The sequence below is a fragment of the Mercenaria mercenaria genome, chromosome 14 (assembly GCF_021730395.1).
Source record: "Mercenaria mercenaria strain notata chromosome 14, MADL_Memer_1, whole genome shotgun sequence".
NCBI classification, from domain to species: domain Eukaryota; kingdom Metazoa; phylum Mollusca; class Bivalvia; order Venerida; family Veneridae; genus Mercenaria; species Mercenaria mercenaria.
The window spans coordinates 49,882,702-49,904,872 of NC_069374.1; the positions used below are offsets into that span (position 1 = coordinate 49,882,702).

General features: G+C 33.9%; 1 long non-coding RNA gene across 2 annotated transcripts; it reads left to right on the forward strand.

Moving 5' to 3' along the window:
- Positions 1 to 17,917: 17,917 nt before the first annotated feature.
- LOC128548489 (uncharacterized) lies at positions 17,918 to 21,685 on the forward strand. Of its 2 annotated transcripts, none has more exons than XR_008367104.1 (3): positions 17,918 to 18,066; positions 20,153 to 20,266; positions 20,883 to 21,685. It is a non-coding gene; the product is annotated as an uncharacterized LOC128548489 (long non-coding RNA). The 2 variants fall into 2 exon arrangements; XR_008367103.1 differs by lacking the exon at positions 17,918 to 18,066 and adding an exon at positions 18,580 to 19,317.
- Positions 21,686 to 22,171: the final 486 nt, after the last annotated feature.

The following is a 22,171-nucleotide window of genomic DNA, read 5'->3' on the forward strand; positions in this document are numbered from 1 at the left end:
TTTAGCAAGAATATTGATATATCTCAAAATGATAAGTAAATTTAATAAATATGATAAAAACCTGTTCAAATACCAACATATATCAAATTAAAGAAAGAGCTGAATATGGTCTGCATATCACATGAATAAGGGTGTGATAAGAGTCTTTTATGTAGAGAAGTGCTTTTTAAAAGATTTTCCTTGTTACAATTGTCGTCTGTATATGAAAAGGTTTCTTGCTTTTGTGACTTATTCAGATTGCATATTAAAATGAGCACTTGTTTGCTTTGATATATTTGTTATAAATTATTTAACTGATTTATTATATATGAATATTTTTCTTTAGTATGGTATGCAAATATTGAACTCAGTTGAAATCTGTTTTATTATATATATGCTATATAATGACTGAATCTCATTACACTGAAATGAAGGTGCGCTGCATACAGTTTATCCATGTGATATGACTACGGTCAAACTTTGCTTATGAAACAGAAATATTGAAAGAATTACAATTGTATGTTTTGCTTGACCTTCACTTTTTTATAAGTGTGGCGTCATTGTCCAAAGATTGATGAATAGCGAATATGCATTTGTTAAAGCGGGATCAGTTGGCCTATTTTAGAAATAAATAAAAATAATAAATAAAAATCCTTTAATTGATTTTTTATCATGTATTCTAATCAAACTTGATTTGTAGCATCTTTATTAGGCCCGCAGCCAACTTTGTTCAGCTGGGACATTTGACCCCTTTTAGGGGCTGCTAGAGCTAAGAATAGAAATGCCTTTATACAGCTTCTCATGAATAGCTTGGTGGATCTTTGTCATACTTGGTCTGGAGCATCATTATAAGGTCCTCTTCCAAATTTATTTATATAGGAACTTGGGCCCTATTAAGGACCACTATAGCTAAAAGTAGATGTGCCTTTCTTCGCATTAACCACTAAAATGTAATGGATTTTTATCAAACTCGATGTGTAACAATATCGTAAGGTCTCCTGCTATTTTGTTACAAATGGGGATAGGGACCAATTTAACTAAAAATATAAACACGTTTAATGAACTCTTCTTATGAACCGCTTCATGAATCTTCATCAAACTACTGCTGTAATTATTCGTCTAAGGATAAACGAAACAAAATTGCAACCCTACGAAACCTTTGCGAAAAATTAAAAGAGAACCATTTAAATGTTAAAGTGTGGTGTTTAGTTTTGCAATTTGAAAAATGTTAGATGAAAGATGAATGTTAGATGAAAAATTCATAAACTTCTTTCCTTATTACAATTCGCCGACCATCATTTTTAAAGATATTTCTTGTGTACAGATTTTTTTTCAACTGCCATAATGATATTAGGCACGTAAGATATTAAAATTGTTTGTATTTGAAGTTCTGGTAAAATTTGAAGTTTACGCCGTCATAACACTAGGTTGACAGTCTTAGAAATAATATATCCCAAACAGTGATTTGTCATTCAATAAACTCATTGTTTGTCGTTCAGATGCGTATTATTATATCACTCGGGCCTCGCCTAACATATTTTCTTCAACTCGCCTAATAAATTTAAATTTATCAGACAGTAACCTAATATTTTCTATATCACTCGGGCTGCGGCCTCGTGATATAATTCCTTCGCATCTGATTTCCAAACAATTACTTATCCAGCGACAAATCACTAAATGAGATATGTCATTTCTTAAATAATACGCATCCAGACAACAAACAATGATTCTATTCATGAGCAAATCACGGTTTGAGATATAAATCTATTATTTCGATTCTAACACTGTCAGAATAACTCTGTTGTTTGTTGCAAAATGGCAGAAGTTTTAAATTTAATACTGTATGCTAGCTTAAACGGCAACAGAAAAAAAGTTGATCTATATTTACAATTCGTTATATTGTACGGCTTGTTAAACCTCGCTGATAAAATGAATCGAAATTTTTACGACTCGCAAAGTCACATGTTATACATGCAGTTAAAAGTGTGTTACAGTTAATTGATGGCTCTATTTTTGAAGGAAAGATTAGTTTCTTGATCTGGTTGTTGAAGATTCATTGTGCATACTTGATGATTTGCTCGGCGAATATTGTGGTTGTTCGGTTGTTTAATTCAGGTTTTGTTTTGAAGTTAATACTTTGGCTGTTGGTGGTTGAAATTGTTGGTTCTTTTATGAATTTAAAGTTTATAATTTGGTTGGCTGTTTGAATGTGTGTATTGATGGGTTGTTTTGAATTTTAGAGGTGTATAAATTGATTTTCTTCAGTTTGATTGATTGTTGCTTCTAATATATTTTGCTGATTAATTGTTTGGTTTTGAATATTTCTTGGTTAAAGCTTGTGCTGACCGAGCATAAATATTGGAATACTTGCGATGTTTTTTCTTCATATATACCTGCATATTGTGATAAAGCTTGGCGAAAAGCAGTGCAAATTTAGTCATGTTTGTGGACAGAATGTTTGTTGTGTGTGTTTGATTTAGGTGTAAATAGTACGTCACCATGCTTAAGTATATATTGAAAAAAAAAACAAAAAAAAAACAACAATGAAAGTGCTAGTTTCCTAGGTAAAGATTAGCCATAGTCATGCGATGCACACTATCTCCCTAACCGTTGGTAACGCCTCGCTCCGACCACCAAAAATCCTGACAAACATATTATCAAGGAATATTATGTACGTCCTTGACGATATCCATCAAATATGTGTCTGATTTCTTTTTCAGCGGGCCGCTGTGCCGTCTAACGCTATGACGTAATAATTGTGACGTCAGAAAAATGAATAGTTGATTAATAACACACAGTTTTCAGCCTTCTTTGTTTAATATGAAACCAAATCGGGTCGTGTTAGAATGGATAATAACACACAGTTTTCAGTCTTCTTTGTTTAATAGTTAAAAAAAATAAATCGTGTCGTGTTAGAACAGTAGTTAACAGTGATTTTACTTGACAACGAGTGCGTTAGCCCGAGCTGTTAAATATTGAAGCCTCTGAACAATGAATCGTGGTAAATTAGATGATAGCTCACAAGAAGGCCTTGATTATTTTCATTATGACATGCTCATTGACATATATTGATAAATATTATGCTGGACTTCATTTACCCGAGGCGTAATATACCAGAAGTCATCCGAGGAGCAATGTACAAGACGCCATAATTGACGTCATAATACTCTCTTACCCGTCCGCGCGTCAACCGTTGTTTAGTGCAGAATATACAGAGCTCGATTTCCTTCTTTATTCAGCTGGAAATTGAATCGATCCATGTTAGAATTAACAAATAATAAAGACCTTCGACGAATGGTTTTACGTATAGTTTACCACGGTTCAGAGTTCAGATGTGTATGGATTTAACCACGAGGGCGTTAGCGTGAGCGGTTAAATACTGAAGCATCTGAACGATGAACCGTGGTTAGTTAGATGATTAGTGACAAGAACGCATTGCTTGTTTTCATTCCGACATGCTCGTTGGCATATTTTAATAAATATCATGCTGAACTTCATTTACCCGAGGAGTAATTATCGGACGTCATGCGGCAATTTGACGTCATAATTGACATCAAAATGCTCTCTTATCGGTCCGCGTGTTAACCGTTGTTTATCGCAGAATATACAAAGCTGATTTCCTTCTTTGTTTAAATGGAAATCAATCGAGCCATGTTAGAACTAAGAAACAACCATGATTGTTTTCATTCTGACATTCTCATTGATATATTTTAACAAATATTATGCAGGACTTCATTTACGCGAGGAGTAATTATCAGACGTCATGCGGTAATTTGACGTCATATTTGATGTCATAATACTATCTTACCGTTCCGCTTGTCAACCGTTGTTTATCGTAGAATATACAGAGCTTGATTTCCTCTGAGTTTAACAGGAAATCAAATCGAGCCATGTTAGAATAGTACTTCAACGTTTATTATTATTTGAAAGCGGATAGTTAACGATCAAACAAAACTTTATCAAGAAAATGATATCAAACAGAAGATCAAATCAAGTCATGACATGCATGTATGTCTGTATGTCCGTGTATCTATATTCGTATTATAAGTATACTTAATATGCAAGCTTGTACAAGCTTGTTGACAAAGTCACTTTTTACGAAACCACTACTGTATAAACAAAGAAAAGTGTGTGTGTGTGTGTTCAGGTTTAATGTCTTTTTCAACAATTTTTCAGTCATATAAACAACGGTGTCTACTTGTAGCAGTGAGCACAATGCCCAACTTTATAGTGCTGCCTCACTGGAATATCACGCCGTAGCCACGTGACATGATACCCCACCCAGTCACATTATACTGACACCGGGCTGACCAGTCCTAGCACAACCCTCTTAATGCTGAGCGCCAAGCGAGGAAGCTACTAGTACATTTTTTTACGTCTTTGGTATGACGCGGCCGGGGATCGAACCCAACAAAGAAAAGTAGAAAAACTTATGATTTAATTACAATGCAAATAAAGCGATGAATCATACTAAAGTTTCGCTGCCGAATCGAACATAACGGCCTCACATTGGTCACTTTTTCTCCTTAATTAAGAAAACACGTAGCAGCAAATCGAGGTTTTAAGGGAGGTCATAGACATTTAACGACGTGCCGTAACCAAGGAAACGATTGTTGAAGCGGGTAATCGCAGAAACTAAAAACAACTTCCTTCGATTATATTTCAAAAAAGTGGTAGTGTTAGAAACTTGTTTTTTTTTCTATTTTCGTTAAGTTGTAGCTACCTGTTGTTTGCAATATAATTAATTTTTAAATATCTTATTATTATCCTTACGCGCATTTTATTAATTGGCACGTGCGTTCGGTTAAGAACACAAACATTAATTACAATTATTGCTGATACTTTACTGGAAAAAAAGATGTTCTATGGTATGCACGCAATTAAAATTGTAATATTTTGATTACATCAGTTCAACATTAATTGATACAATGAAGTTAATTCTCGATCTGGAATTTTTAACATACATTTGTATATCTATAAAAGACAGTGTTAAAACAATATATCAGTAGAAATAAATGTGGATAAAGTATGTTGTTTTCAATATTGTAACGATACTGTCAAGACATAATGCATTCATTAGACTTTCCTCTTTTTTTTTCTTTAAGTTTTTACTGTGTCTCGTTTTCGGAAACATGTGTTTTAATCTAATAGTTTAATCACTGAACAAAACTGTGAAAAGATTAATTACGTTGTAAATAATTTGGATTTTCTCTATAGTTCAGCGGTACCATAATGGTAGTTAAAGATCTCCAGTGCGCGGAGGCTGGTTCTATCAAAGTTGGGCTTATGTGCATATTCAATATCTATAAAAGTCCATTGCGCCATGCTAAATGCCAACTTCTTGCAAACTATTTATGTCAAATGCCAAAAACATGTACCTTATGCTCAATGTTATGCAAACTTAATGACTTAGCATATACAACATATTGAATGCTGAATAATAATACTTGTTGCAAATATGTACATGATACGTGCTTAAATAACAAATACTTAAATGAGAAAGACTTATATGACAAATATTTAAATGACACATACTTAAATGATAAATACTTAATTTACAAGTACTTAAATGATAAATACTTAAATTACAAATTCTTAAATGATAAATGCTTAAATTAGAAAATCTTAAATGACAAATACTTAAATGATGAATACTTAAATTACAAATACTTAAAACTTTAAGATAAATATTGAATTAGAAAATACTTAAATGCAAATACTTAAATGATAAATATATAAATTACAAATACTTAAACGAAAAATACTTAAACAGGAAAATACTTTAAATGATAAATACTTGAATAAGAAAATATTTAAAGATAAATACTTAAATTATAAATACTTTAATGATAAATACTTAGATTACAAATACTTAAATGATAAATACGTTAATGATAACTAAATTGTAACCTTCCAAGTAGATCAAATTCTAAGAAACTTTACTCATTAATTAAACATTCCAAACAAGACTCTTTTTTAATACCACCCGTAAAGTATGATAAGAAATCCTATCATGAGAAAAATGCAAATGTCACAGTAATGAACAAGCAGTTTCGGTCTATCTTCAGCCTAAAATCTCCCCTGAGACTTTCCTCACTCTGTAAATTGAAATTGCAAGACATGTCTGTCAATCAAAATAGTAATTTCATCCTTACATGCCAGATATTAATGATAGCTCAAATGGGATAGAGAAACCTCTCAATAACCTAAACCACCATGGGGCTAGTGGCTCTGATCACATTGTTTCCTCTTCAATTGTAAAACATTTTACCAGCCACAGTATTCCCTACGACCTACAATATGGGTTTCGTGAAAAAGGTCATGCATCACTCAACTTGTAATGTTGGTTAATGACTTATCTCGCTCTATGATAAAAACAAGTTGATCTCATACTAAGTGGTTTCAGTAAGGCTTTCGATAAGGTTAGTCATGAGAAAGTCTCATTGAAAATGCACAATTATGGAGTCAAAGGTCAAAGTGAGTTTAAAAGTTCCTTGGAAACCAATCAGTTGTCCTGGATGTCACCAATTCCGATGCTATCCCAGTTCCATCCGGTGTTCTCCAGGGGTTCGTCCTTGGTCCCCTGCTCTTTTTAACTTATATAAATGGTCTCCAACAAAATATAACTCCAAAGTTCGTCTCTTTGCAAGATGATACAGCAGTCTATCTCCCACTGTCATCTGCAAATGAATCAATCACCCTCTAAAATGACCTCATATTCCTAGAAGATTGGGTGTTGGAGTGGGATATGGAATTTAACCTCTCCAAATGTCAAACTATCCACATCACAAGAAGGACACATCCTATTCCCACCCAGTACTACCGCCAGACCTACTCGAATCAGTCACCTCAGCCAAATACCTCGGCTTGGATATATCAAATAATCGTTCATGGGATGCAAACATCAACAGGTCAACAAAGAATGCAAATCAAACGTTAGGGTTTCTGCGTAGAAACATTAAGGTCAAATCTGAACCCATTAAGTCCATGGCTTACCAGACGCTAGTTAGACTCCAGTTGGAATAGGTTCTAGAGTGTGGTCACCCTTTATCCAAACCCTCATAGATAAACCAAGAAAGATGTTGTCCAGGGATAGGCAGCCCGCTGGATTAAGGCTGACTACCGTCAAACCTCCAGCATAACAGACATGTTCCAATCCCTAAAACTTCGTCGCCTTGATCTCAGACGTATTTACAAGAGACTTTTCCTTTTGTACGAAGTCCACAATGAATAAGTTGCCATCCCCAAAGAAGACTTCTTAGTTCCCTTCACCCGCCCAACTGGTCACCTCGATTCCCTCAGTTACAAGATGCTCACGGCAACTACAGATTACTTAAAGTATTATTTCTTCCCCAGAACAATATAGTGCAGCCATTTGCTGTATTGATCACTTCTCACCTTAAAGTGACTGATAGCTGCTTTTAAGATTGTACTTTTAACTATCTTTTTACAGTTCAGTCTTTAACATTCTTTGTGGTTTGACGCGCCAAATGTTTACGTCCCCGCGAGTGGTTTGGCATTAATGGAATATAGACAGAACGATAGTACATTTGTCACAGTCGCACATAATAATTACACTAAAGAAACATAGGAAATTAATATATTCAAACAATTTTTCAGTGAGTAAATGATATCATGAAACATTAAAATGGATGCCTCCATGATAAGCCATTTTCTTAAACTTCAAACTGTCGTTTGTCTTTCAATTATAGTGATTCGATTTTAAAAATTCATTTGAAGCATTATGAAAGGATTCAGAGTGTCCTTCATTTAAAATAACTTATTGTCAGGCATGCCTTGCACTTTAATTAGGAAGTTAAACAGGAACGAAAACAAAGCAAAAATGGTAAGAGTATATGAAATTTAAAGAGTAAAAGTTGGTCCAGTATATGTATATGAAACCTTACACATTTCTTCTCACACTGTTTATACATTTTCGATACCGACGTCATTCGGTTATCTTAAGCTAGACTTAAAGGCTAAGAGTTCAAAAAATGTATCACTTACGATAAAAAGAGTCAAATCATTTCTACATGAAATATGTCAACTGTACACGCAGAGGTACATCCAAGATGGAATACATGTGTAGCTTTTGAATTTTGAACCTTTCTAGAGCTGTTCTCACTTAGATGCCAATTTAATCCTGCTAGAACAAATCATAATTCTCGTTTAATTTATCTATCAAGCCTCACAATTTAGCAATTGTTAAAAAAAAACTTGAAACCTAGCAAACATTGATAGTCATGGGAAGTGGGGAAATTTAAAATCTTGGCGATCATTGGAGAATGATCTTAGAGTTTAACTTTTGAGGTTTTGAATTCTTGGAGTTGAACTGTTCTGGGTGTTGTGCCTGCAGTAAGTGCATTCTGGTACTGTACGATGTGCATTGCCTGTAGTCGTCCGAATTTACGATATTATTTTCATATCCTCTAATTTACGCTTGATAATCCTTTTGATATATTAATTTATCACCACAGTTTAGCAATTCTTGGAAATATGCTTTAACTTACAACTATATAAAAAAAAAACTTGACACATAGCAAACATAAATAATATTGGAGTTGAACTATTGGAGAGTAGTACGATCTTTGTTTGTTTTATCCTCATTGAATGATAAGCGCAGTTTGGAAACAAGGGAAGCGCATTTTTGTTCACAATGAGTTTGTAGTTATTGTTGAATAAACATGGTTTGGAAACGCTAATATGGTATAGGTAGACATCAGGAAATACAAACTTTACTTTCACTATACCAAACAACTTCGACTAATTTTTTGCAGCATATCACACTGGCCATAGCTTTATCAGATCAAGTGGTTCCAACGTTGTTTGAATGGTGAATTTTACGCCGATCAGATGGAGAAATATGGCCGATACTACAAATTTCCGGTATTGTAAGTATGATTTAAAGGAATTTCTACCCATTAAATAACGAATCAAATGAAAACGATGGGTGCACCTGGAGCGCAAATGTGTCTATGTTTTAGCACATGTGTCCATTTAGCTGAGATTTGTGCCGCTTATTCAAACACTTCTGTACAGTCCGGCGGGGGAAGGAGATTTTTGACAGTTTTTGACAATATCACCTCAAATATAGTGTTTATCGGCAGCAAGTAACTGTTTAAACCCTTTTTATGTAAAGGGCTACCTCTTAAAACAAAGCGTGTGTATTTTCATAGAATTATTCAGAGTTGTTTTTGAAAAATCGGCCGAAAACCTGATGAAACGCCGTTTCGAGTGGTTCGCTATGCAACGCAATCAAGTGGATACCGTTCTGTGTCTTACTTGCGAAGTATTACCCGTCTTAAAAAACAGTCATTAAGGCCTAACAATGAATAAATTTAGAGAGTTTTATATCATTATAATAATCCCCATTCCTAATATATTGTACTTTTACATTTTTGACATTGTCAAGAAATATCAACACAAAAACATAAAGCAAGGATGAACACCGAACAATATCATAAAGTAAATATAGTATTAGTTCGTTAAAACAAGAACCATTTCACTGATATTTATCTCATCCGCGAATGGTACTGAACAGCATACCAAAAGCGGATTGACTCTTTAAAATCAGTATAGTTACAGTTGTAAATTTTAGTCCTTTAAAACCAATACATTGCGATTTCATTACTGTTGTGCATTTGAGCTGTTCATACAAAATAAATAAAATTTGGTCCATGATAAAAGTATTGATCAGTTGTTTGTACAATTTTCATTCATATTCCTGGTGAAACGTTCATTTATTTTCAGAGAGATAAATCACAGAGACCGTTAAAATTGGCCAGGGAAAAGACAAGTTTTTTTTTTCCTCCATAAAACCGAAACGACGTAATAAAACTCTATGGTCGCCGTTCAAAAATGAAAATACAAATGAAATACAGGCACCAATAAAAAAAAACGGACCAGCAATTCTAAGAGAGACGTGTTACCAAGCAAACGATTAAAAGCGTTTTCTCTATGTGCTCAAAGTGAATAAAAAAAAACACACACAAAAAAAAACGAAAAATTCTGCTAACTCCAACTTCAAGCACCAAAATATCAAGAAATAAGGAATTAGAAGAAAGAGTTTTATCTGATGAAATGTTTGAAGAATTAACAAAGGAAGAGACAGATTTTTTAGATATAGACATTGCAAGCGACAAGGCTGTCCTGAGACAACTTTCTGAAGCAAAAAGATACATTATTTTACAATTTTTCTTACTCTTATCAAATCGAATAAGTACCCCTTGGCAAACATCGATTTTCTTCTTTAGTTACAGACAGTTAAATAGTACAACTATGACACGTCTCTCTTAGTATTATTGCTAGTCCGTTATTTTCTTTCACTGGTGTCTGTATTTCATTTGTATTTTCATTTTTGAAAGGCGACCATAGAGGTTTATTACGTCATTTCTGTTTTATGGAGGACTAATAAAATTTTGTCTTTTTCCATGGCCAATTTTAACGTTCTCTGTGATTTATCTCTCTGAAAATAAATGAACGTTTCACCAGGAATATGAATGAAAATGTGTACAAACAACTGGCCAATACTTTTATCATGGACCAAACTTTATTTATTTTGTATGAACGGCTTAAATGCACAGCAAATCAGTAATGAAATCGCATTGTATTGGTTTTAAGGGACTAAAAAGTAACCAATTGTTACTATACTGATTTAAAGAGTCAACCCGCTTTTGGCATGCTGTTCAGTACCATTCGTGGATGAGATAAATATCCTTGAACTGGTTCTTGTTTTTACAAACTGTAACTATTATTTACTAAATGATCTTGTTCGATGTTCATCCTTGCTTTATGTTTTTGTGTTGATGTTTTTTTGACAGTGTCAGCAAAAATATGTTAAATGTTAAGCGAGCATAAAAATGTAAAAGTACAATATATTAGAAATGGCGGGATCATTATAATGATATAAAACTCTCTAAATTTATTCATTGTTAGCCTTTAATGACTGTTTTTTAAGATGGATAATACTTCGCAAGTAAGACACAGAACGGTATCCACTTGATTGCGTTGCATAGCGAACCACTCGAACGGCGTTGCATCAGGTTTTCGGCCGATTTTTCAAAAACAACTCTGAATAATTCTATGAAAATACACACGCTTTGTTTTAAGAGGTAGCCCTTTACATAAAAAGGGTTTTTAAACAGTTACTTGCTGCCGATAAACACTATATTTGAGGTGATATTGTCAAAAACTGTCAAAAATCTCCTTCCCCCGCCGGACTGTACAGAAGTGTTTGAATAAGCGGCACAAATCTCAGCTAAATGGACACATGTGCTAAAACATAGACACATTTGCGCTCCAGGTGCACCCATCGTTTTCATTTGATTCGTTATTTAATGGGTAGAAATTCCTTTAAATCATACTTACAATACCGGAAATTTGTAGTATCGGCCATATTTCTCCATCTGATCGGCGTAAAATTCACCATTCAAACAACGTTGGAACCACTTGATCTGATAAAGCTATGGCCAGTGTGATATAACGTAGCTTAAAACATCAGCAGAAATTCTTCCTTACAATCAAGCATAAATAAAGCTGATATTTGACATGAAAATAGCCTTTACTAGTCGAGAAAAATCTATTAATATGGACTAAACTGAGTAAATTCGAGTAGCCATGGTGGGGTATACGGCGAATAACTACCTTCATGCCTTAAATACCAGCTCCTGTGAAGGTGAGGGTTACATACACACTTCTTACTAGTTCTATAAGTAAACGTCGGACTTCAATATTTTACGATTTTGACATTTCAAGTTGAAAAAAAGCATTTTAAAGGGACTGATTTGCTTTGAAGGTATGTATATCTATATTTTATTGGAAGCTGAAAATGATTTGTTTCTGTATATAATATGTTAGTTTGATTACAGGTAGAATTATAACAAAAAGCTCGATTGATCACTGATTTTGTCCAGATATTGTACATTGTCGGCGTCAAAAGTACATATTTTCTGTCTTGAAGAATGACTTACATGTTAATTCCTCTGTTTTATGAGTAAAGAACAATATTAGTTTGGTAAAATAAAATCAAATCATTGATAAATTCTCCAGTTTGTTTATAACCGTCAATGAAAGAAGATTCGGTGTTATTTCCTGACTGTATGCATGTATGCTCAAGAACTGTACAAGTGCTTGCGAGTTTCGTAAATAGACTGTATGCCTGTTTGAGAGTGACTTATTAATAAAATATCGGCGTTTCTTATGTTCCTGTAGTATTTCTTCATAATTATAACCCGCAAACAAAGTTTGAAGGAGGGTGGTATATAGCAGTCGACATGCGGTCTGTCTATTAGGTCTGTTTGTATATGTGTCCTCATAAAATTGGTCGTGCAATTACTTGAATACTATTACACCTACCTTTCTCAAAGTTTACACACAAACATCAGCAATATGTTGTTAATGCCTGTCTTATTCTTTTCATTTTCTTTTTAAAATGACACTTAAAGGCGAAACAGGGTCTGTTTTACGTGTCAGTGCCATAACTTCTTTATGCATTAAGGGATTCTGAAATAATTTGGCACAAATGTTCACCATCATGAGACCACAATGAAACGATGTGTCGCACACAAGACTATATTTTCTAGAATTTCAACCCATTGAAACCGATATATCATCGCAACTACAATTAATAAGGTTTGAAAATATGAACAGTATATGGAGTGATTTTAGTGAAACGGCGCCTGGCTGGCGCCAACAATTTGACTGTTAACACTGTAGAGTACACACTTCTAATTCAGTCTTAATGAAACTTGGTCAGAATGTTACACTCAATAGAATATTTGACGAGTTCGATATTGGGTCATCTGATTTCAAAAACTAGGTCACCAGATCAAATCAAAGGAAAAGGCTGTTAACAGTCTAGAGATTACAATTTGGCCCAATCTTAATGAAACTTGGTCAGAATGTTACCCTCAATAGAATCTTGGACGAGTTCATCTGGGTCCAAATATTAAGTCACCAGGTCAAATCAAAGAAAAAGCTAGTTAACAGTCTGGAGGCCACATTTGTGACCATTTAACAATGACACTTTTTTCAGAATGGTACTTTTGATGATATTCAAGTTCAAATCTGGGTCAGATGGGTCAAAAACTTGGTCACCAGGTCAAATCAAAGGATAAGCTAGTTAACACTGTAGAGGCCACATCTATGACCATATCGTAACGAAACTTTGTCAGAATATTAATCTTGATAATCTGAGTGACTTTTAAGTCTGGGTCAACTGGGGTCAAAACCTAGGTCAACAAAATCAAAGGAAAAGCCTGTTAACTCTCTAGAGGCCATAATTATGGCAATATCTCTATGGAACTTGGTCAGAATGTTAATCTTGATGATATTAAGGCAAATATCAAATCTTTGTCAAGTGGGGACAAAACCAGGTCACCTGTTTTGACATCAAAGGAAAATCTTATTAACACTCTAGAGGCCACTTTTATGATTGTATCTCCATAATTTTTGGTCAGAAAGTTTACCTTGATGATCTTGATGAAACTGAAACAAAGACGAGGTACAACTCACGCAATTTTGTAATCAACGGAAGTGGATTGGCTTAGCAATGAAAACGACTAAATCCGCAAAGAAAAATTCCCGGCGTATGTAAGCGTTATCACAATCAAATATAAATTATTTCAAATGGAAATAACGGTTAAATCTTGACAGGTAGTAAACACGAGGGCTGTACTACTCGCGCACGGTATTTGTAACGATAACATGTTTATGTTATTATTGAGAAAGGGGGGATCCGGTTACTGAAACAATTAGGCTATTTGTGACAATATAGTTGTACTACTTTTGAATCTTGTTGACTGATTTACCATGAAGTAAACCCAGAATTACTAATAAGGACTTTATCGACTTTTTTGACAATGTTTTCGTTATCGTTTTCCATTTATACGTCCATTCGCAGGAATTTGTGGGTGCAATAGTTTTTTAAAAAATCTGAGGATCATTTTGTTGGCAGACGGACAGACAGACGGAGGTCAACCTATAGTCCCCTCCTGTCTCATCTAATCGATATTTTGAAATCGTCAGGTAACATTTCTTCGCGTGAATTCCATAGGGAATCGGCGGTTAATTTCCTGTTTATGTAACTTTCAGTTTCTAATTCTGTATTTTATGATAGTATATGTGTGTAAAACCAACACTGAACACATGCATATAAACGATGCTGAAGATTTCAATTCAATAAATAATTAAGCAGGATAGCGAATCACAGACCCTCTATCCCCATCCCGAATGGATTAGTACAAGCATAGCACGAGGAGTCCGACAATAAATGACATTATTTACATGACGACTGATCAAAAGAGACAATTTTGTATGCATATTTTTTGTTTGTTTCATTCACGACTTTAAAGGACATAAATCGCCTACTTTACTCGCAAGATGGAATACAGTTTCACTCGCAAATACGCGTTCAGATCAAATATCAAAATTGGCAGGTCGGCATACAGAAAATGTTTTTCTCAACGACTAGATATAAATATATTTCATTCAAAACCGCAACAAATATGAAACATCTTATTTACATATATTTATGGAGTATGCATATTTATTTCAGGAAACGTCATTGATTATTGGATTACAAATCAATTTGACGCGTTATGCATCTGTTTCATGACTTGGTCGAGTGAATTTTCACGCAATGAGTGTGATCAGTCAACATTTTGGCAGCATTTTGTAAACATTACCTGTCAATGTCATCTATCATATCTCCATATAACCATATTTATGTTAGACTTATCGTTAAGGACTATGTTATTTTGACAATGAAAAATTCCGGTTCAAAACTTAGATTGTCGTAACAACATGAGAAATGCGCGGGAATCAAAGAGAAATTAATAATGAAAAAATGCATCTCCGAGTAAATTAAAAAATATCAATGACACTCAAAAGCATGTCCCAACAGTGTACTGGAAGAAAATGCATAGAAATTTTTGGGTAGGTATTTGGCGCCGTAAGTCTCTCATATGTATACAATATATATATTCATCAATCAAGGATATGTCCGTGTAAATGAGTTAAGCGTTAGTTTTCTAAGAAAACGTCATTAAATTGTGTTACACAATTCACACGTGCACGAGGTTTTACAAAAATATGTCCGCCATGTTTTCTATAGTGAACGAAATAAAAGGAGTATTTTACCTTAGAATTCCTTATTGTTTAGTGCGATTCACTCTCTAATCTAAATAAAGCATCCCATTTTTATAACATCCCGTAATTTACACTCTGCTTTATTTAGCAAATAACCTTTAAAAAAAAAGACTAATTTTCTTATGTCTCTTTCATTATAGCCTGAAAAAGTAGAGAAATGATTTTACAGCAATAAGTAAATGCTGTTCAAATGTGTATCTAAAAATCTCATAAATCTGCCATTTTTTTCTTTGGTTTTTTGTTTTGTTTGTTTTTTGTTCCCATGGAAACAAAATGGCCGCCAAATTGACCAAACATTTGAATACCCATAACTTTGTCATTTTTACTCCGATTTTGAAATTTCTTTCACTTCTTTAAATGATTTATTAAGAAATCCCAGCTGACAAAACTAACATTAGAACAATGCTGCCTTTCCCTTTAAAGTGGCATTATGCGCATCTTACTGCACATAGTGTGTTTTTCTTGAGTGTTTTGTAAATTAAAAGCAAGTTTCGGTTGCTGTGCATTTAAATATGTTAAATTAACGAAAATGCCGCATAAGTAATTGAAGTTGATGCTTTAGAAATAAAGAAATCGGGCTAATGAAATAATAGAGTTTTTCTTCGATCTTCTACGCAATGATCTCCCTTACCCTAAGATAGAGATTACTGAAGTAGAAGGGAAGCAACTCCTGCATGCAGTTAAAAGACTGCCCCGGTCAAAATAAGAAAAGCCATATTTGGAAACTTATTATTTCGTACTGGTAACGGGAAGAGTTTTGGTATGTTGAGTTAAAAGCTATAGTTTCCTCCATCCTTTTTTACACACACATCTGTTTCAGCTGGAGTTTTACTTGAAAATGCATATAATTCCACTTTAAATGTGGAATTATATGAACTACGTAAGCGCTCAGGTCCTTCTCGCACACCATACCTATAGTTCGGACTTCTTTAATCTGTAAAGGCATCTGTACAGAATAAAAAAAAGTACCGACACCTGGTTAATTGAAATAGTAATAAATGGAAATAGAAAAATAGCTCTCAGCTCATTTACATGGATAGTTCAGCTTTATCATGTATGTTATACTTTTTCGCATTTATGCTTGATGATATAGAATACTACCCCGAAAATTGTGACCCTAACATACTGATAACTTTTCCCACTTTAGTCTTTTAATTAAAGTTAGAGTTCTGCACTTCATGGTTTCAATGAATTGTCAGATTGGAATAAAATTTGTTTTACAGTAATAAATGATATCATGTACCCCACCCACCTAATTCAGAATTTCAAAATAGCATAGGCCTTAAACTTAAATACACATACAGTATAAAGAAAAATAATTAATTTCAAGAAAAAATTTACCTTCCTGTTGTCTGTTTATAGTTTTGATCACTCACAAGAGGAAGAGGGGTAGTACAGTCGTTTATAGTGTATTATGTGTGAACAGATTTACAAACTGGATAAATTGATGGTGTCTGGACTTTTGTGTATAATTGAGTAACCAGGTAAAATTTCAAAATAAATTCTCTAAGACTGTGATCTTTACTGTCTGCTTTACAGTTGGTTGTAATTAATTTTTATACGCCCGTTTGAAAAACGGGACGTATCATGGGAACGCCCCTGGCACAATTTAGGCCCAGAAACGCACCAGAGGCCACCATTTCATACCTGTATTTCAAAATTGTCCACGGGGAGAGCCCCCTAACCCCACTTTCCTCATCAAGAGGGGAGTGACCCCTTCATTACTTCAAAATTTAGACCGAAACTGCACCAGAGGCCACTATTTCATGCCTGTATTTAAAAAAAAATCCAAGAGAAGAGCCCCCTGCCCCCACTAAAATGAAGGGAGTACAGACACCAATAAATGCCCCAGAGGCCACCATTTAAAAATACCAAAGGAAGACCCCCCCCCCCCACTGAGCCCCACCCCACCCCGAATACGGCCAGAAAGCACCCCTGAATACCTCGCTATGCGTCTCGACGGCGACATCCTTGTTCTAGACCGGTACCCCCCCCCCCCCCCCCCCCCCCCCCCCCCCCACTCACTACTCACCCACCCCTAGTCAAAATCTTCTGAAACCGGGCCTGTACCCTGTCATTCAATCATTTGAAGTATAAAATTTGAATGTTTTGCATATCCACAAGTGTGCAGTGTACCAAATATCGATATCAGGCACAACAGCTCAAATGAACTCTGATATCGGGGTCATGCTGCTCATATACGTTTAAATTCAGAGCAATTTTGTTTCTAAATTTAGAAACAGACGCAATGTTAAGAGGTTATAATACGGCTTGGTTGTAGCCTCATGCCACTCTGGCACTCATAGGGTCATAACTGCCGAAAAACTTTAGGCCGAGGGTTTTTAGGCTCAAGACTTATGAAACTACTTGTACCGCTATAGCCTGAAGGCATAACCAGCCATTTATTGACTGTTTTACTATATACTTTCTCTTTGTATTGATCTTGGTATTTTTATGTATCATGGTTTCAATCGTTTTTCACATTTTCCACCATTTGAAAGTATCATTTCTATTTCGTTTTTTATCAACATTGCCATATTTGAAACGATTCAGCACGATGTTATGACGGTGCTATATGACGTCAACGTCAGAACGTGCGGACGTTCCGGTTACCCTAGACCATTATGACTATGGCGCATGAAGCACACTACGCAATTCTGGATTCGTCAACGGCGGCCGTATTCATCGTTTTCAACATTTTGTCTGTAAATTCGGAGGTAAGCTATATCATAATCAAAATTATTATTCATCATTATGGACTAAAAACTGAACAAAAGGGGTCAGTCTAAATAAGCTAACCCAAACGAAAAAAATAATTAACAATACACTAACAAAACACTAACAAAACATCAACAAAACATATTTTGATATTTTGTTAGGATGTTTTGTTAGTACAGCATTTAACAAAACACCAATACTGTACTTCCAGGATTTTAAGTGGTTAGTATTTTGTTAATGTTTTGTTATATCAGTAATGTTTTATTGATGTTTTATTACACTTTGGAGAATGTAAACTATGTTTTGTTAGTGTTTCATTACACTTGAATTTGTACATGCTACATTTTGTTGGTATCTAATTTGACTTATAGAAACAGGAGCTTTTGTCTTGGAAAGTTGGACTTAACCCTTAGCGTGCTGGCGGCAAGTGTCTATGCCTTTGCGACCAGTGCAGACCAAGTTTCAGCCTGCACATCTGTGCAGTCTAATCATAGTCTGCACTGTTCACTATGCTGTCTGTAAATTTTCAGCAAACACCCCTTTTAAAAGTTAATGGTTCTGTCCAAATTGGAACATGGACAAGTTCATTATAGAAATTTAGCAGGGGAAGGGTTAATTATAAAATTTTGGAATGGAAAATAGCATGAAAAATAATAACTTAGAAAGCTTTTGTGATGGAAACTATAGTCACAGAAGTTTGGGGAGGTATTTCTTGTGAACATAAAATATTTTTAATGCATAAGTATTTTTATGACCAATAACTACAATAAACTCAATTAGATAGGTAACAGAACAAATGGGATTAAAACATGAATTGTAATGCAACTTGTATATATTATAATGTATTCATGCACTTTGCAGAAAAGTTCATTTTGAACTAATTAAAAATTTATTGAAATAATTATCATTACTTTTTCACCTAGAGTTACATCAAAAAGAACATCACTAACAGTAGTTGCATAGATATATAATATTGCAATTTTTCCACCTGGCTATTAAGGGGTGATAAATTAATCTACTGCAGTGTACATGTTGCTTATCTCACAACAGGAGATTACCACAGACTGATAAGATCTTGTCTGCTTTATATTTAGAAACTCTACCAAGAGGTCAGCCAATGAAAATAAAGTCAGGGAACTACTTCTGGCGACTGTGCATGTACCACAAAAAGTAATCCTTAACTTTTTGGGTTTTTTATCAGAGTAATCTTTTAAAATTTATGTGTATCTAAATGGAATAAAATCTTACTCTAGAACAGAAATAGTTTCAACATCCTACATGTATCTTTCATTAGCTGACTGTAAATGACACATTTGCCCAAGAATATCAAAAATTCAAATCTAAACAGGAAGTTCTGTGAGAGCATGATGGAGTTATTTCACTACAAAGAAGTTTATTTATATAGCTCTTTGTTTACTATGTGCAGTTTATATTTAACATGGAAGTTTAAGAGTGATGAAAATAATACAAATGGTGAGTCAATATAATTTATTTATTTTCCAACAGTAATCTAGATTACCTGTAACTATGATAAATCATGGATTCAAACTGGAAGCAGGTTGTTTACTTTTCGTTTTGGTAGCTTTCACAAATGACTGTTGCTTCACATATTTTTTTTGTTCAAATGCTTCTGTTTTGCAAATTAAACAGCTGTATGTTTTAGTTTATCATGCTTTTAATTTACTAAATAAAAAGTGGATACTTTTAAATGAAATTATTCAACGGAGACAAAACTTTAAACCAGTAGAGTTATCTCCCCAATCACAGGGTAAACAATGCTACCAGTCTGCTTACCATGGCACTCCAATTACTTCAGTCTGTAAATTCAGAGAATAATATTTTGCTTTAAAATTAGTGTTTTAACCTGTTTTTTACTTATTAATTAGTCTATTGGTGTTGCACACATTTATGTTAAGGTAAATGAAAATAATTGTTAACAAAATAATTGTTTATGGATTATTTACTTGCTTTTATAAATGATTATATGAGCCACGCCATGAGAAAACCAGCCACTATGTTGGTTTTCTCATGGCACGGCTCATATTGTTTATTTTACAAGACTGGGGTAATTAAATTTATTAATTTAATCATGTTCATCCAGATAATTCTTTTAATCTATTGAAGAGTATAATGTAATAAGAATAAAGACTAATGTAACCCTCTATTTGCTTTACATTTGGTAGAGTTAGTGACATTTTTTGGCCCCATCATCACAATGTATACAGTTAAAATTTTAGTTCATTGACATACCCAATAATAACCAAAGGTTTTTATGAACATTTTAAGTTTTAAACTAAATCTATTTCAGGTATAGCACCATATGTCATGTATGTATATAGGTATGGCACACATGAATGAATTGGGACCTTATCAATGTATTGTGTTCAAAGAAGACCTAACGAATCCAGCAGTTCAAAAACATGTAAGTATATATACTGGCATTATATATTACTATATACATGTATACACTATCAATACCATAGTTGTATGTTTGATTGAATGTGGGCAATTGAAAAAAATTCCTGAACATGACTTAATAGATCAATTTTAAAACTTATTTCCAGCAAACTCATGGCAGGTTTTATAATTATCTCCTATATATCAAGTCCAAATCAATATATAATAATTAAAAATACCAAATTAAGTAATCACAACTTGAGGTGTAAGTGCAGGTAACTGGCAGAAATCAAACTAAGTTACTATTTATTACAACAATATGGTTAGGGTAATAGCAATGCATAAGTCCAATCTATTAATCATTTTCCCAAATCATTAAATATCTGTCTGCCATCGCTGGAACCTTATCAACATTTGAAATCAAATTTAAAAAAATAAGTTTCTTGAAAATATAACAAGTAATGTTACAGTTGTTACTGGATTAAATCTGCAGTGTTGCCTGTATCATAAAGATGCACTATTTTGAATACCAAATATTACTATGACTATGATAATTTAATTTTGAAACTATAAACAAAGGAAAAAACTAATGAAGAAACTGATTTTATGATTTAATATCTCTTGGTTTATTACATCTACAGGTTTTGCAGTGAGACGAATGGTGACAATGGCTTTGTGGCAGTTAGTGAAAAACTGTGGCATTTTATACTGATGATGGCTACCATTTACAGAAAATAGTGACATTCAATTGAAAGTAATAGCATATCTTACACCGACTATACATCAGAATGTTGTTGAAAAAAGCCATGGCAAAAAGTGGAAAATACTGATCAATATACTTCAATGACTTTGGAACTGAGTAGAAAATGGTGACATTTTAGCACCATATTGTATGTATACTTTTTCTTGCATCCGCACAGTCCGGCCAGGATCCATGCTGTTCACTAATGGTTTCTATGGTTGCAATAGCATTTGAAAGCGAGCAGCATGGATCCTGACCAAATCGAGCTGATGCGCAGGCTGGTCTGTAGCCATGCTGATCGCAAAGCCTCTATGTTGGTTTTCTCCTGGCACGGCTCATATATAAATTCATGTATGTAAATAATGTTTTGCTTATGGTATTTTGTCAGCACAGGTAATGAAATACTAAAAAAAAACATAAAATATTTTGTTAGTGTTTTGTTTAAATTTGTGACCTTGCTCTTTTGCATATCATATGTTTTGTTGGTATTTTGTTAGCAGTGTTTTGTTAGTGTTTTCTTTAGCACATATAATGAAACACTAATAAAACATAAAGTATTCTGTTAGTGTTTTGTATAAGCCTAATTTGCATATCATGTTTTGTTGGTATTTCGTTAGCAATGTTTTGTTAGTGTTTTGTTAGTGTTTTGTTACCTCATTTGCATGTCATTTGCTATACTAATAAAACATCATCAAAACACAGTGTAGTATTAGTGTTTTGTTTAAGTGTTTTGTTTCCCCTTTTTTTTCGTTTGGGAAACCTTATTTCTTCCCGAATGACTATTGATCCCCGAATTGTTAAATATTGACCACGTATTCAGCTGAATTCAGATTTGCCTGGAAACGATTTAATAAAACATCCTTTTGTTGCCCTGTCAACTTATTCGTTATGTGGATTAGTAAAGAAACGCAGACCTAATAAGCGTCTTATGAATCAGATAAAATACCATTATTTTGCACATTCTTTAAATACAAATGAGCATTTCCTTTTTATAAGTTCGATAACGCCAAGATTCTGTGTAAATTGATTATATATATGGAGAGGACTTCAATAAGCCTACTGGCTTCCAGTCCAATCCAGAATTTATGTATGTAAATAATCATTTGAAATGTACATATTGGGAAATAAAATATGTTTAAACCAAATACAAATGAATTTCACCAAAAACGTATCTTTCGGTAAATTTAA